At 37.9% G+C, this 17,336-nt stretch overlaps 1 pseudogene; it reads left to right on the top strand.

Moving 5' to 3' along the window:
- The window catches only part of LOC118847159, a 39,307-nt pseudogene that overhangs the window by 7,951 nt on the left and 14,020 nt on the right, over window positions 1–17,336 (top strand).

Below are 17,336 nucleotides of genomic sequence, written 5' to 3'. Positions count from 1 at the left end.
TTCCCTTCTTTCTTTATGCTTCTAATGCCCCCTTATTCTTATTCAATGTGTCCCAATTACCCCCAAGGCTACTACCACCCCGCTGGATCATTCCAGCACCCCCAGGGGGTGGTGTCACCCGCTTTGAGAACCTATGGTCGACTTTTGATCAAGATCACACAGGTAATAAGGGGGCTGAGCTGATACTGAAACCAAAGTCCTTTAAAATCCAGCATTTTTTCCCACAGCACCATATTGTACTTCCCAGCTAGGGTCCTTTAAATTCTAAAGTACTATTATTGTAATACTTGTAAACAGTTTGTTAGCATGGAGTAATGTGGGACAATGTGGGAAGGGAGGATTATTATTGACATAATTAAGATTCTGGCTCACAGATTCTCAGGTCCATACCCTGTCCATAATGGACAGATTTAGAAGAATCTGGAAAAAGGCCAGTAAGAGAAGGAGCCAATCTTTAAAGACTAGCACAAAACCAAGTGTTACCTCTAGGTAAATCAGAAAATGTTGCATTTTTGAAGAGAGGAAAGGGGAAATACATTCCAACTCCGTAGTAAAAAGTAAATGTGCACATAGTTATATAAAGCCCTAGTGAGGAGCAAGGGAATGAATCTTTAATGGTACCATTTATGTTTGTCCCAGTGCATAGGATTCACAACGAAAACGGCCTACAAATCTTGATGTACCATTTTACTGCATTGAAAACTGGCCACCATCTCACAGAGCAGCAACTGTAAATTAGCCATGTATTGTGCTTGGTGTGAGCATAACAAATTTAGAAATTTATGAAGTTGCATAAAAACACACAAAGCCTTTTTTTGAGATTGGCTAACCCAATGGCCTTAGTTGTATCATGGGAGTTAAGGATGGAGGGATTCTAAGCTGCCGACTCTGCTGGTCCTTAACAACAGGGCTTACAGCAAGTCACCCTAAATATCACTTCCAGATTCTCAAGACTTGCAGTCATTTGAACCTTCCTCACAAGGCTTTGTTGAAGATGACTTGATAACCATAAAACAACCTAATTACTAAATAACAGAAGGGTTATTTCATAAAAGTAACCATTGGCCCTATTCTTGGACCACTTGTTGGGAGAAGTCTAAGTTACTAAGGACATAAATACAAGCAAAAAATAATTTACCTTACTGCCATTTCATGACTGCGTATTCTAATTAAAAAAATGTTGCTGATTGAAATTGTCTGAGCAAAGAAAACTGTTGTCTATTATATACACACAATATTGCTCAAATACTTAAATGTAGCTATGATCTCAGTGACATGAGAACTCTCTTCCAATCATACAAAGTGCAAACTATTCACTCTTGCCCATCCTGTGTAGCTCCTGTCCCTGTCCTATAAAATTGCAACAGGAGATCCACTCAATAAGCTGGAGAACTTCTTCCCTCTCTTCTGAGAAATCAGGAATATCAATGGAATAGTTAGCCTTCCCATTTGTTGTTATACATTCTCATCACAGACCTCGCACAACTTCATTTTTACTCATATGTTTATTTGAGACACAGTGTGGTAAAGTAGGTCTCAGAGTCAAGATCATTCCTAATACACATATTATCTTTTTCGAACCTGAACAAATCACAAACTCTCAGTGGCCAAGGCAACTGTGAAGACAATTAAGGGGCAGAGGTGGTGCTGACCTACTTTGATAGAATTTCCTCATCAGACCAATGAAATGACAGTTTAAGTAAAAGGAAAAAAGGACATATTTTATGTCCTTTATCTTAATACTATAATTCTTTGTTTTTAAGTATAATAGCTAACTCACCACCACCATGTGCCTCTCAATGGCTCTTCGCGTCACAGAGACTGCAGAATTCCATGACTTGCAATAATATTACATACTAAAATTATATTGGCACTGAAAAGATGGGCCTTTATTTTGGGGAGATCCTTAGAATCATCAAAAGAACTTCGCAGAAATTGGTCATCCAATCCCCTCTTCTCCTCTTCATTTCTGAGTCTAACTCATTTTTTATTTTCATTGTCCAAAGTATATATCTTAGAACTATTATGGCTAGTTAATCAATTACTTATCTTAAACATTCTTCATAACAGACCATGCCTCTCCGTAGTGACCAGAATATCCTTCCAGGTAGATTTCCCACTCCTAATTGGCAAGCGCTCTCTGTATTTAAATTGGTCCTGGCCACCTGATCATACCTCACAAAAATTCCTTTGCCCTGCCAGTCCCTGCAAATGAAACTGCAGTCAAATCATCAGTACTTTTTTTTTTTCTGGAAAGGGAACATAGATTTAGAATTGGAAGGAAACTTAAAGGTCATCTAGTCCAACCCTCCTCATTTTACAGATGAGGAAACAGAGGGTCAGAGAGGTTAAACAACTTGCCCAAGATTACTCATGATGCAAAGAACAGAGCCAGGATTTGAACCAAAGCCCCTGATTCCAGCTATTTATACCATACCACATTGTCTCTCCATGTCAATTAATTGTCCCATGGGTCTACTCACTATTCTCTGTAACTTCTCAGTCAAAAGCCTTCTTCCTGAGTTACCACTCCTCTATGTATATCATCTCCCTTTATTAGAATATGAGCTCCTTGAGAGCAGAAACTTTCTCTTTTGTGTATGTGTGTGTGTGTGTGTGTGTGTGTAATGGCAAACAAAGTGGGACTTTGCTGGTGTTATTGGTCTTACACAGCCACAGTTGCAGCAAGTAGCATTGTTGTTGCAGTGTGTGTGTGTGTGTGTGTGTGTGTGTGTGTGTGTATGTGTGTGTGTTCCCAACATTTAGCACAATGCCTAGATTCATCGTATGCTTTTTCAAATTCATTTATTCACTTTTCTGGGTATTCCTTTTTCTTCTTTTGGAGAGTTATGTCAAAGTCTTTGTAATGATTATGGTTCTCATTTAGGAAATGTTCTAGGGCTTAATGTAATTAGTACAGTGTAGATGCTGTTTTTGCTGTTGTTCAGCCATTTAGTTATGTCTGACTCTTCATGACCCTGTATGGGGTTTTCTTGGCAAAGATACCAGAGTGGTTTGCCATTTCCTCCCCCAGTGGATTAAGGGAAACAGAGGTTAAGTGATTTACCCAGGGTCACACAGCTAGTGAGTATCTGAGTCTGAATTTAAACTCAGGTCTTCCTGACTCCAGGCCCAGAGACACCTACCTTTGATGGAAGGTGATACGGTCAATAGAATGCTAGGACAAAAGTCAGGAGAACTCATCTTCCTGAGTTCAAACCTGGCATCAGACACTTAACTAGCTGTGTGACTCTGAGAAAGTCACTTAACTCCATTTGCCTCAGTTTCCTTCTCAGTAAAATGAGCTAGAGAAGGAAATGGCAAATCTTTTCTGTAGCTTTCCCCAAATGGGGCACAAAGAGTTGGACAAGAATGAAAATAACCTATATGATAAACACAAACATAATCCTAACTTTAACCCCAATGTTTTCCTTCCTCACTTAATTTAGGACAATATCAGTGAGTTTAGAGCCTTAATGTTGGACGGCTAGAAATATGCACATATCAGCATATCAGGAATGAGAGGATGTGTGTGTGTGGGGGGGGGGGGGTGTGTTTGTAGGTAGCTGATGTGAAGTTTTTGAAAGAATCTCACTGGCTCACTAAAGCTTTTAGGAGAATAGCCGAAGCAGTGGTCCAAGAACAGAGGACCATGTCAAAGGTGTTTCGAGAGTATGGATCAATGGATCAGTTATGGATGTTGTGTTGTTAGAGTGATAAATGTTGTTGGGGGGGGCATCTATAACCTCAGTTAAATCAAGATAGGAAGCCTATAGTTTCACCCCCACAGGGCATCCAGAACGAATAGCGGATTCTTTAAAGTCAATAGGAGAACCTAGCAAACAGAGGCTGTGAATGGAGACCATGGAGTGAACGTCATTAGAAATCACTACAAGAGGAGCCTCCAGCCGGTATTAACAGAGACACGGCTGATATAATTAGAGAGATGGGAGTTGAGATATACAACAATGAAGAACTCAGCACGAGACACACCCTCTTCGGGAACTGTGAGAGATATTAGGAAATTATTGGAATTGTAACTTCAGCATGAGACTTTGTAGGATTTGGCATACTTGAAAAGAGTAATATGCTATTTGATTATTTCCTTATTAATATAATTTTATTTCAACATATTGTATCTCACTCATTTGTCAATGTGGAGTTATTGCCAGTACACAATAGTATTCAGTTAAAAACCTCTTTTCCCCAGCCCCATGTAGGTCTTTAGGTTGGTGCTCTAGTCAATAGAAATATGACCCTCCTCTCCTTCCCAAATTAAGCTTTGTAAATCCTACAATTTTGAACTATCAGGGCCTTGTGATACCCTGCATAGGTACAGTGACAATAGTGAAGAGTCTAGAAGGCTCTGGCAAGGATACAGCCATCTGTGACTTCCTGATACAGTCCCATTTTGTACCAGTACGCATGCACTTCTTGGTGTACATGAAGGCCTCCAGGAACTCACTGTGTGTCTCCGTCCATGAGATTCCCACTGGGAAGAGACACAACACAACACAACCCAAACATAGACACCAAAGGAATGCTACTCAGGTAGCTGGACACACCAGAGAATCACTCTTTGATATACAATCCTTTCATATATGTATATGTGTGTGTGCTATGTATATGTATGTGTGCATACACATAGTATATGCATATACTCATGTATGCAGAGAGAGAGAGAATGAGAGAGTAAGAATACCAGTGCTTTCAAATGCAAATAGAAATAGTTCCCTGCAAGCTACGTAATGACTTAGAAAACCCCAAATTTACATTATCTATGTAGCACTGTATTTCTATTTATTTTCTTAAATATTGAAGCACTGGGGGGCTTCGCAGAAGTCAGCAGGTTGGGAATTTGATATCTCTGGTGAAGACATAATACATACATAATGTATGTGAATAAAAATTATTTGCAAAAGAATGAGAAGGGACAGATCTCTGATTTTATTGGCAGAGAAGTCCTAAGTGAGGCATTTCGTTTTACCCATAAAAGGAAGTGATTTCTTGTAGTCTTAGAGAGTTGACTAAAGAAGTGAGAACTTAAGTGACTTGCCCAGGATCATTATTTGTCATTTTTTCATTATTTGTCAGAGGCAAGACGTGAACCCAGGTCTTCCTGGTACTGGCGCCAATTCTCTATGAACCACCCTGTAGTGCCTCATTTAAAAAGTATCCCCAATTGATAGTTGGTATTCTAAACAATGTCCTCTCCCTCCATAATCACCTTGTGTTATGCTTTTAATACCTGGCAATTTGAGGACAAGAGAGAGAATGAGATGAGATGATCATCTAAAAGGGATTCTGAGGAACCATTCTTGTATTGTGATGAGAGATTAGATTAGGGGACCTTTAAGGCCCTCTGCAACTCTCAAAAATGTAACGCAAAACATCAAGAGATGTAAAGGGAAAACTATAATGAGGCACAGGGCTAAGGCTGCAGGTGTCTCTTCCTTGTCCACCAAGTCAGGATCCGTGCCTTTGGTGACATCCCAGAAATGAGGCATTGCCCAATATGAGTCTTGGATTAAAAGAATGGTGGCCCTAATATCTCAGCTGCCTCTGTTCAGCTCACTGGGAAATCAGGTAGGGGGAAGTAATCATTAGTCATTTCAGAAATGTGTAGGAAAATCCTTTAAAAAAGTATTGAATTCTCATACAAAGCTGAAGAAAAAAAATACAGTTGATTAAAAAAACGGCTGGAATAAGCAGGTCTTACCTGCAACATTTCTAAAGTAATATTAATTCTGCAATGTGGGCCCTCAAAATGGCAATACTTTTGGAATTGCTGTGATTCATTTTTTAAGTTAAGCTAGCCCCAACCAACAGGACTCTGTCTTTAACAATACTGGTTTCTGTTTCAGAATTATTTGTTAATGATACCACTGCTGACTCAGATTCTCTAGGTGTAGAAAACATTTTTCCTTTTATCCTATCTCATGGGGAACTGAAAACTTGTTTGGAAATTGAAAAAGTGAGAAAACTCATCCCTTTATTTCCTTTTCTGTCCCATGAATAAAGAAAAAGAGAAAGAGAAAGAATGAGTAATAGAAAGCAATACTTAAAATTTATTGTTTCAACTTGATTGAGAAAAAAATTATTTTAAAAACATTTATTAAGCACTAACTATGGAGACCATGATACTAGTAACTGAAGGATTTGTAAATTTTAGGCAGTATACTGTCACTGCCCTTGGTAAGGTTATAGCTTTTTTTAAAATCTAGACAATACATGTTTAAAATAAAATAACTTGAAATTATCAATATGTATATTACTATTTTATTAAACAATGTAACTACATATGTTTTATTTTGAAGAGAATAACCCAAAATTTCAAAAGAGCATAGATTTATAAGTGAGAGGAACTTTAGAACTCATCTGGTTCAACTTTCCATCTCCTCTCCTTCCCCTTAAAAAAAGGAAGCTTCTTTTTTAAAATTAAAACAATTTCCATGCATCTGTACCCCCTAATAAACTAAGGCAAAAAATTCCCCACATATTTTTATTAAACTGTGAGTTAGATATAATTCACATCCTATTCACTTCAAAATATTTTAAGTTAGCCTTGGCCAATAAAATAACTGAATCATTACTTTTCTATTATTGCTATAAAATTAAACTGAAAAACAAATCATAACAGATAATGACTATGGGGTTTAAAGTATACACCTCTTTAAACAAAATTAAGTCCAAATCTATCCCTGTGGAAGTATAATGACTTGGGTACATGATAGTATGTGCATAGTAATCCAACACAGAAAGCATGTTTTATAGGTGAAATATCATTAAAATCAACATTAAAGTATTATCAAAGTTAAGGAGTACTACAAAAGGACAGCACAGAGCCTGAATTGTATAGTGAAAAGAAGCAGTCCCACCTTGTTAGCAACACAGCTCTGCAAAGGTTTCATTTGCTGCCTGGCTACTAGCTCCCTGGACCTGACTAATAACATGCTACAACAGGCAAAACCTTATTCAATAAATAGATGATTTAGTAAACTTTGAAGCATGAAGGATATCAGAAAAATTTCTGGCACAATTAAAACATCGGAATCCACTAAAATGACTCCTTTGCATTGATAGAATAATCTAAAAAATAAACTTTGTTAGATGATAGATAGATAGACAGATAGATAGATAGCCATGAACTTTGTTAACAGCACTACTTCCTTTGTAAATGATATGCCTGAATTCTTCACCAGATTTGTTAGCAAAAACTATAGCAATACATGTATTTCTTCCTAGAGAATGTAAGTTATAAAATACCCAGGTATTTCGCTTTAGCACCCTGAGAAAATTTACCCAGATTTGTTTTATTACATAGGCTAATAACCATTTAAAATTATAGCTTTGAGGCCCTACCCATATGTTTGTTTTTTTTCCAGCTAGAGGACATCTTATTTAAAAGAAAAAATACCTTTGTTGAAAAAGCATAGCATATTAAGTTATAAAAAATATCTTTCATGCATACATACATAGAACAATTTTTTCTCCAGGTTACCACAGCCAACCAAGAAGGGAGGCATGAGGAGAACTCACATGACTAGGTAATGTTGACGAAGTACATATTTAGAGAACATGTATGACCATAGATGTACCAAAACTGTGTATGTGCTAGGTATGCATGTGAATAGGACACACATTCAAGGCTCATGCCTAGAAGGCACATATAGAGGGTCATTTGTGGTCAGGGGGTATATATGGTCAAAGCAATTCTTAACTGACTCACTGCAGAGCTGCTGATATCCTCTGGAAATTGTACTCTAGATATGTCATCATATTGCTCTTTTTTTTCTGTTGGACATAGTATCACTCTTAAGCATCTCTGTTCTTGCTGAATTGCTTTATGCTACCATCAGCTAGTGTGTAAGTACTAGTAAACGTCTCCTTATTAAAGGAGAACTAAATAGTTTCAGGGCATAGTTGAGGACTACAAAGTCCTTCCCTACACAGGAAGAGAACAAAAAGCAACAGAATTCGTCAGGCTAAGATGGAGTCTACTTTGACTTACTTTATTCTTTGGGTCACTCAAGGTTTTGGGCCCAGCCAACTATCGAATATTAATTATAAAACTATGATTTTGAAGCTTCATTGTTGTTCAGTTTAAAAATACTAATTCTTCTAGAAATAAATATCAAATATAGACCCAAATGTCATACTTTGACATTAGGCTACCATGTCTTCCACAGGAAGAGAGAATATATACGAATCAGGGCTCTCTTCTTCCTCCAATACAGAGGTCAAAGGAGGGAGAGAGAGAGAGAGAGAGAGAGAGAGAGAGAGAGAGAGAGAGAGAGAGAGGGAGAGAGAGAGAGAGAGAGAGAAGGAGAGGGAGAGAGAGAGAGGGTGGAGGGAGGGAGAGAGAAAATCAGAAACTCTATGTGCATATTCCTTGCATATTCCCTATTAATATTGTTCGAGATGCGTTTTGCTCTAGTCTCAGAAGGCTATCCTTCATGTCCCCATTGAAATTTGGAGCCAACATCAAACCTTCTGATTGCCAAGTGTATGCCCAATTTGATGCCATTTTTTAAAGATGAGGTTATTTTGTTATTTTAAAGAACTTGTTAGAATGAATCAGCTTGGACTTTGCCCAAACACCGACATGAGGAGGAATGTGTGCTTCTTTTCCTCCTATCCCACATGCTTGTGATTGCCCATCCAGCCCTATTCTTTGAGTGTCCCTTGAATGGTCATTATACTCTCTTCCAGATCCCAAATACTACTGTACTATTGTTATACATTTATACCTAGTTTTAAATGTACATTAGGAACAATTTCAAGGCTAAATCAGAAGGACATTTTTTATTGGTAGCCAAGTGATATAGTGGATAGTGTCTGACATATGGAAATATTCATATATTTTGGCATCTGAAAGTACTATCTCCACCATTCATTGCTACATTTTTCATTGTTTCCTTTCATATCCTATATTTTTGTTCCCTTAGATGAATGTTATCATTAACTTGGTAAAATTAACTTTGGTACTATTGTTATGTTTACCATATTGTCAAGGTCCCAGCCATGAACACTAAATACTCCTTCAGCTGTTTAAGTGGTCCTTTATTTCTTTAATGGACTGAGCAATTGCAACTATTCAATTATTTTCTGTGTTTTGGTAAGCTGATCTCCAAATACTTTAATGCATTTTGTGGTTATTTAGAATGGGTTGTCCCTTTCTATTCTTGCCGCTTCAGTTTTCTTATTGTATATAAATGTTGCTGATTTTTGTGAGTTTATTTCAAAAGCTGCAGTTTTGCTAAAGCTATTAGGCCTATCCATTAGTATCTTTGTTGATACCTTGGGATTTTCTAAGTAGGCTATTATTTCATCAGCACGTATGTTTGTTGTGTGTGTGTGTGTGTGTGTGTGTGTGTGGTTTTATCTTCTCCTTGACTATATTTAGACTTGTCAATACTTTAAATTAAGAATTTAACCTGTAATCTATTTGACAGGATGTTATTTAAAATTTGAAATTGATATTCATTCATGATAATAGCCTCTAGTGGTTTTTTTCTGTTTTGTTTTTTCTCTTGGATTAGGTATTAGAACTATATTTATCTCATATAAGAAATTTGATAGCGTTCTTTCTCAGTTTTTGAGAATAATTTGTATAATATTAGTGCTAATTCTTCTAAAAGTTTAATACAATTCTCTTGTAAATTTATCAAGGTCTGGAGGTCCCTCTGTCCTTACCCTCCACCCATCCTTTGGTAATTCCAGTATAGCTAATTTTTTTTCTGTGATTGGATCCATATTGTATTGCATTCCGAACACCAAGTTAAAGTCATCAGTATTGTCACAGTTGAAAAGGTGTGGCATGATGGTTCAGCAGATCAAATATGCCATGGCTAAATAATTTCACCCCGCATTTATAATACAAACTAGACATATTCTGAAACAATAAATTATATTCAATTAGACAGCAGAGCAAACTCAATTTTCATCCCATTATAATTGTGAAATCTATCAATTACATAAAATCTGTGAATCTAAACTAGTTAAAACCTAAAATACCAAGTATAATTCCAAATTACCTACTTGCCAGAGGGTGTCCCTAGGACAAATGGATCCAGTATTTGATATTTTGTTATGGTGTTCCACCAGGCCTTTCTTAAACAACAATCTGTGAGTAGTAGTAGCTTCCCCTTCACAACTCCCAACCCTGCCTGAGGACCCAACCAGCCAGTTCCAGTTACGCAATACTGCTATTTCCTCCCGTTCCCCCTCCCTCTCCACCACCCTCTCCTCCTCCCCCTTCTCCCTCTATCCGCATGGGCAGTCATACCCTTACATGTGGTTGCTCTGTCCAAAGGAATATAAATTTTGGTTGTTTTTACTTCACAAGGTATCTTAGGGTATGGAGGCTAGAATTTTTTCTTCCCTGCTTCTTTATTCTATCAGGTTTTTTTTTGAAAAGTTGGGACAATTAACTCTTTTGTCTCATGTAATTTTCATTTATGATTTCTTGAAATATAGCTCTGAAAAACCAGGCTTTAATAAAGCCCATTGAGATTCAAATGAAGCCACTTGACTATGCCTTTAAACCCAAATCACTCTGGCTTGCACTGATTGGTCAGCAAAATGACCCAGGCCAAGCCTCACTTGCTCATTGTTTGGGTTTTTATGGCACCATCAACAGTTGGCTTGACTTATGTCTTGCCATTGTACTCTTATGAATCTAGAGGAGTGAGGCTGATGACTTTACACAGCTCTGCCTCGTTTAAATTCAATTCACTTGCCAAGTCAAGACATCACCCCCTGATGTCATTGATCCTCTTCAAGAAAGAAGGATGAACAACAGCAAATCATTCAACTTTCTATGTCCACAAAAGGATTATACCATCTATGCAATTAAAGTTGTGAAAAATCAGAAATATCCCTCATTCTCTAAGATTTACCAAATCAGAGGTAATTGTCTTTCCTAGATGTGGTCCATCAGTTAGAAATACCTTGTACTGTTTTGTATTGGTTTATATTCTTTCTTTTGCAGTCTATTCTAGATAGTATCATTCATTTATAACTTCTGCATCTCAGATAGGTTACATGTGAGTTCAGTGTAGGTCCTTATCATTGATTAGGCTTTTCCTTTCTCTTTTGAGTCCTGAATTCATAGACATTTCTCCAAGTGTCATTCAAGGTTCTATACTCTTGAAAGTCCAAAGCTTCTGGGACTCAATTTCCCTTTATTAGGCTCCTTTCCCAAGATAATATATATGTGAAATTGATATGTGTTGGGAACCTGTCTAATATACACAAAATATCTAACTCATGAGTAACATGGATCTCTGGAATCTAGCTCAGTCCTCTCCTTATCTTACCCCTCTCAAAGATGCATATCAGACTGGGGAGAGAGAGAGAGAGAGAGAGAGAGAGAGAGAGAGATGCCCCACACCCATACCTCAGATATCTGCCTAGAAATATGTAGTACAAGACAAAAGAGACACTGTAGCCCTTAGATTATATTTACCATCTTAGCCCCTTCCAATGAAACTCGGATTACACAAAAATCCATCATAAATAGCTAATAGCAAGTAAAACTACTTCTTTAAGTAAGACAGCAAACAGTAATCAGAAAAGTTATATCGACTTGAATATATTAAAGAAAGCATAAGAGTGAATATGCTTTTCTGCCATGAGTGAGCTAAGATTATAGCTCAACCAAGTAGAAAGGAAACGATTTCATACAGAGGAGGTCAATTCTCAGCAGTACCTAGAATTTGAAGCAAATCCAAGAATATGCTGAGCCCAGCTTCTCATGCTTATTTTTCATTCCAAAATCTTTCTCTTTCCACTGCCTCCTTGGAGTGCTTTTATTTAATCTATGTATCTATTTATATATCTAGATATATACCTATCTATATGGTATATCTCTGTGAGATAGACAGATAGGGGAAGAGAGAGAGGAAGGAAGAGAGAGAGAGAGAGAGACAGACAGAGAGACAGAGAGACAGAGAGAGACAGAGACAGAGACAGAGAGACAGAGAGAGAGCGATGTATCTAGAAGGGTGTCTGGAACCAATTCAGTAAGCTCCTTACATGGGTACATAGTACCATGTTTCGTATTTTCTCTGCCACAGGAATCATGTCTCCCTCTGTGTACAGCATCAAGCATAGGGGTGTCTCTTGGGGCATTGCCCAAGATAAAGGAAGAAAGAGATTCAGGAAGAGAAAAATAGATATATGAAACAAAATTAACAAAATTGAGAAACTTCTTTACACCTGTACTATCATTTATATCACATAGGCTAATGACTCCACCTTGTATCAAATCTTACTAAGTACCCTTTACCAGAGCCCCTTGTATCTGGCATCAGAGTGAGGACTCTGTAGTAGACTAGGGACTTCTGTGACCCAGGGACTCTTACCTGCAGTTAATGCTATGCTGTTTTTCACTTCTTCTTTTAAGAAGAAGGAAAATAAAACATGTCTACCTCAAAGGCTATATTGCATTGTAATTTAACTGTGAAAGAACAAAGAAGGCAGAGAAGGTAGAAAGGGCTTGTTGAGTAAAGGGCGGGGAGGAAGGAGAAGAACTGAAGGGAGAGAGGGGAAGAGAGAGGGGGAGGCATTATATACATACATACGTATATTTATATACGATGCTTTTATTAGCTTATGTTAAGAGATTAAAAATGAGAGATTTGGTCATTCAGCTTCTACTTCTTATGTGTAGAAGTTTTGATCCCTAATACCTTTTCTAGGACTGCTGTAGCCAAGGCAATTTAGGTAAGGTCTATAGCATCTGAAATGGGGTACATATGCCACAGTTTGGAATTCAAGATATATTTGTGTATATTCAGAAAACCCAACTTTCCTTCACCTTTTCAGGAGATCATTTCCTAATTTCATGAGATGTTTTCCCTGAAGCTGAAATGTTCTACACAACTCTGTGAACCACTGAGGCCATGAACCTCTGTTCTATCCAGTCTGGGTTAATTGAATATTCTATCATGGTATAGCAGGGGTCACTTTAAGCTCTTCACTGGATAATTCTGATTCAAAACCTTGTAGATCTCCTGCTTACACATTAGCAATTAAGCTTTGGGGCATGCTAAGTTGCTCTTTTAATTTTTTTCACCATACATTTCCTATAGTTGCCTCATTATTTAAAAAAAAATGTAAGATTAATAGAAAATAACAAAACATGTCAGTGATCCAAATAATTATTGGTCCAACTACTTTTGACTCTTTGCTACTGGTACCATATATGTGTCTCTTTCTACAAGGGGAAAGTGGTCAAGGGAACAAGTATCTATCAAGCACCTACTATGTGGCAGTCTTTGTGCTAGCTTCTTTACAAATATTCTCATATTTCATTCTTGCAATAATCCTGTGAGTAAGTGCTATCATTATCTCTATTTTACAGTCAAGGAAATTCAGGCAGACCATGGTTAAATGACTTTCCCAGTGTCACATAGTAAGTATCTGAGGCAGAATTTGAACTCAGGTCTTCTTGACTCTGGGCCTGGTGCTCTATCCACTCCATTAGTTAGCTGTTTAAGGGAATTATTTAATATAGCTTTTATTTTACACTTCTCTACCAGAACATGATATCTAAACTTTTCTAATTCTGTTGTTATTTCCTGCTGTTTTTGTTTCAATTTAGTATGGTCTTATCCACATGGGACAGCTAGGTAGGGCAGTGAATAGAGGACTGGGCCTGGAGTCAGGAAGACTCTTCTTTATGAGTTCAAATCTAGCCTCTAACATTTATAAATTGTGTGTCCCTGGGCAAGTCACTTAACCTCATTTGCCTCAGTTTCCTCATCTATAAAAATGATCTTGAGAAGGAAATGGCAAACGACCTTAGCATCTTTGCTAAGAAAACCCCAAAGGTGTCATGGAGAGTCAGACATGACTGAAAAATGGCGAAACCACAATAAATCCAAACTGGAGTAATCATATATGGACTACTATCTAGAGTACCACCCAAATGCTCACTTTCCTTACTTCAGTATTTTTCAGAACTGATTGTATTTCTCATGTATTTTGGTTGCTGAGTCATCAGATAATAGATCTAGATCTGAAAGAGATTTAAGAGGATATCAAATCCTCCATTTTCCTTTTATAGATGAGAAAACAGACCCAAGAAGGTAAGGTTGGGGGCCATATGGTACAGTGGGAAGATCACTAAGATGCCCTGAGTTCAAAGCCTGCCCCTGACAACTATTTAGGACATTGAACAAAGTTGCGACTTCCCTGGATATCAATTTCCTTACCTGTAAGGTCATGTGCATTAAGTTGCAAAAATATGAGAAAACTAATGGCCACCTAACATGGCCACCCTAAGAGACAATGAAGAGCTGCTGTTCTCCCTGGCATATGACAGAGAAAAGATGCATCTGGAAAAAAAGATTTAAATAAATACGAGGCACTGTGCTAATTGCTTTACAAGTATCCTTGGCTTCCTTTGAGTCCCAACTAAAATCACACCTTTACAGGAACCTTTCCCAAAGCCTCCTTATTTCCAGTGCCTTCCCTCTGTTAATTATTTCCTATTTATCCTTCATATGGTTTGCTTTGTATATATGTGTTTGTGATTCTCACAAAAACTCTGCAAAGTAGCTATTATGATTTTCCCCATTTCACAGGTGAGGAAACTTAGGCAAACTGAGGTTAAGTGACTGGTTTAGAATCACATAGCTATTAAGTGTTGGAGGCCAAATTTGGACTTGGGTCTCCCGAAGCCAATTTATTACATACTTATTAAGCACCTTTAATGTGCCAGGCACTCTTAAGCACTAGTGGATACAATTTTAAAAAAAGACACAGTTCCTGCCCTCAAGGAGCTCACAATCTAATGAGGGAAGACACATAAAAGAAAGGGAGTAGGACACCAGGGGTGTACCCTCTTGTTTTGTGGAGTTGAAGCCAGGCAGAGCAGCAGAAAATGGTTCCATCTACCGAATCATATAGCTGCCTCCAGCAGCTTGAAAAATAACTACACGGTCATGGGATAAGGGTGGCAACTCACAACTAGGGGCATGAGAACAGGACTTTGTAAGTGATGCATGAGCTAATCCTTAAAAGGAGCTAGGGGTTACAAGAGATGGAGGGGAGGGAAAAGAGCATTGCAGGAGTGGGAGAGATTCTATGCAAAGGTATGAAGGCAGAAGATAGTATCATGTACAGGGAATTGCAAGTAAGTTATTCTATGCTCTCAATGGTCAATAGACATTAAGCACCTATTATATGCCAGGCACTGAGGACACAAATAAGAAAAGAAGAAAACATAGCCCTTGACCTCAAGGAGCTTACAGTTTAATAAGGGAAGATAATACATAAAAGGAAGTTGAAAAGAAGGGGGCTATGTGGGATGCCTGCACAGGGGCAGAGTAGCTAATAGAAAATGACTTTCCTAAAACAAAAGTCCAATCCTGTAACTCAATAAACTTCGGTGGCTACATGGTGACACTTACCTTTTGGCTATTCATGAACAAGATACTCCATCTCTCTGTTCCCAGCATTCTTTCTGGGTATCTCCCATACGTGGAATGCTAACCACCCTCTGCTCAGACCACTGACATCCTTGGCTTCAAGTCCCAACTAAAATCCCACCTTTACAGGAGCCCTTCCCAAACCCCTCTTAACCCCAGCATCTTTCCCCTGTTAATTATTTCCTATTTATCCTATATATATATATATATATATATATATATATATATATATATACATACATATATATATATATTTGTATATATTTATTTACATGTCTCTGGCACTAGATTGTAATCTCCTTGAGGGCGGGGACTGTCTTTTAAATTTTTTGTATCTCCAGCACTTAGCACGGTGCCTGAAACATAGATATTGTTGTTTATCCTTCATTTTTGAAGAGAATCAATGACTTTTTTGTCATTGTCATTTTGACTTGTGCATGAATTGTATTTATGTGAGCATAGTTGCACAGTTGTCAGCCTCACTCTCTCTTCTGGAGTCATTGAAGTCCAGTGGCAAAACAAAATGAAGAGGACTGGCAATGGCCCAGGATGCAGTGGATGACCCTGGCATCTTCGACATCTGACCAAGCTCTAAGTGCTCCATAGTACTTGCTTCAGCTGCTTCATGGCATTTGGAACAACTTGTTCTCATTTGCCTATTCCACCAGGGGAAGACTTCATATGCTTCAGGTAGACCTCCCCCACCAATGGGTTTGAGGCTATTGGTTACCATTAACCTGCTTTAGCCTTTCTAGTAAGATGGTTTTACTAAGGTGTGACCTCTGTGCATGCTACAGCTTCTTGGAGTCACAGATGAGAGTTGGGCGAAAGGTGGACACCAAAGATGGATGAGCAGCCCCGAAAAGGGTTCAGTAGCACTCACACCAGAGGTATTAGCCTTTCCTGAACACCCCAAACACCTCCTGATACACAGTAGATTCTTAATAAAAGTGATAGATTTCAGTTACCTGGAAAGTCTGAGCCCTCTTTAAAGGAAAACTTTGGGAGAAGTTAATTGCTTCACCTAGAGCTCCAAATCAGAGTAGAGAGGCAATTGAGGGGGCTGAGGAGATGAGTATGAAAAGTCGAGTCGATCTGCATAGATTTGAGACTTCAGGTGGAAGGTGCCTGCGGAGTGGGGGGCAGGGGCATGATATTCCTCAGTAGAAAAATATCTACTGATAGAAAATGAAGTGCTCTAGACACAGAATGTGAGCAGTGTAAGGGAGCATATGTAGTCATGTGGAAAAACTTTAAATGCCAGATGATTTTATGGTTTATCTTAAAGCTAATAATATGCCCCTTCAGCTTCTTGAGCAGAGAAGTAACAAGGAGACACCAGAGTTTTAGGCATTTAATTTAGAAGCTCTGGTTAGGAGGGATTGGATAAACACCATCTTGCTATGCTAATCGTAGATACCTTTACCTTTTCGCCCAACTGAATTGAACTGAATGCAAGCTTTTATAGAATGATGGCCCCATTTGGAGAGAAAAAAACAAGATAAATTTGATGCAATCTTAGTGGTTTAAGTAGCTTTACTTTATTCAAGTACCAACCTTTCTTGGTGGCCTTGGTAAAGAACATCCTAAAAGAAAAATTAATGGATTCAATTTTCAAAAGATCTTTAAACAATAATCACTGAGGGCAAGAACAAAGGGAAAAAAATCCACCTACAATGTAGGCAAGTCATATTTCCAGAACAGGTTCTGAATCTTGCACTGTAAGATAAATCATTATTCACAGCCCTAATTCACAGGGGTCTCACTATAAATTTAGCACAAAGAATTTCAAAATAAGAAGTGGAAAAGACTGTGGACGCTTCAAATCTCTCCATATGTAACAGGAAACAATCTTGTCTGAATAAATCAGAAGCTATTATATTGCAACAATTCATT

The sequence above is a fragment of the Trichosurus vulpecula genome, chromosome 4 (assembly GCF_011100635.1).
Source record: "Trichosurus vulpecula isolate mTriVul1 chromosome 4, mTriVul1.pri, whole genome shotgun sequence".
NCBI classification, from domain to species: domain Eukaryota; kingdom Metazoa; phylum Chordata; class Mammalia; order Diprotodontia; family Phalangeridae; genus Trichosurus; species Trichosurus vulpecula.
This window is presented reverse-complemented; position numbering and strand designations above follow the sequence as displayed.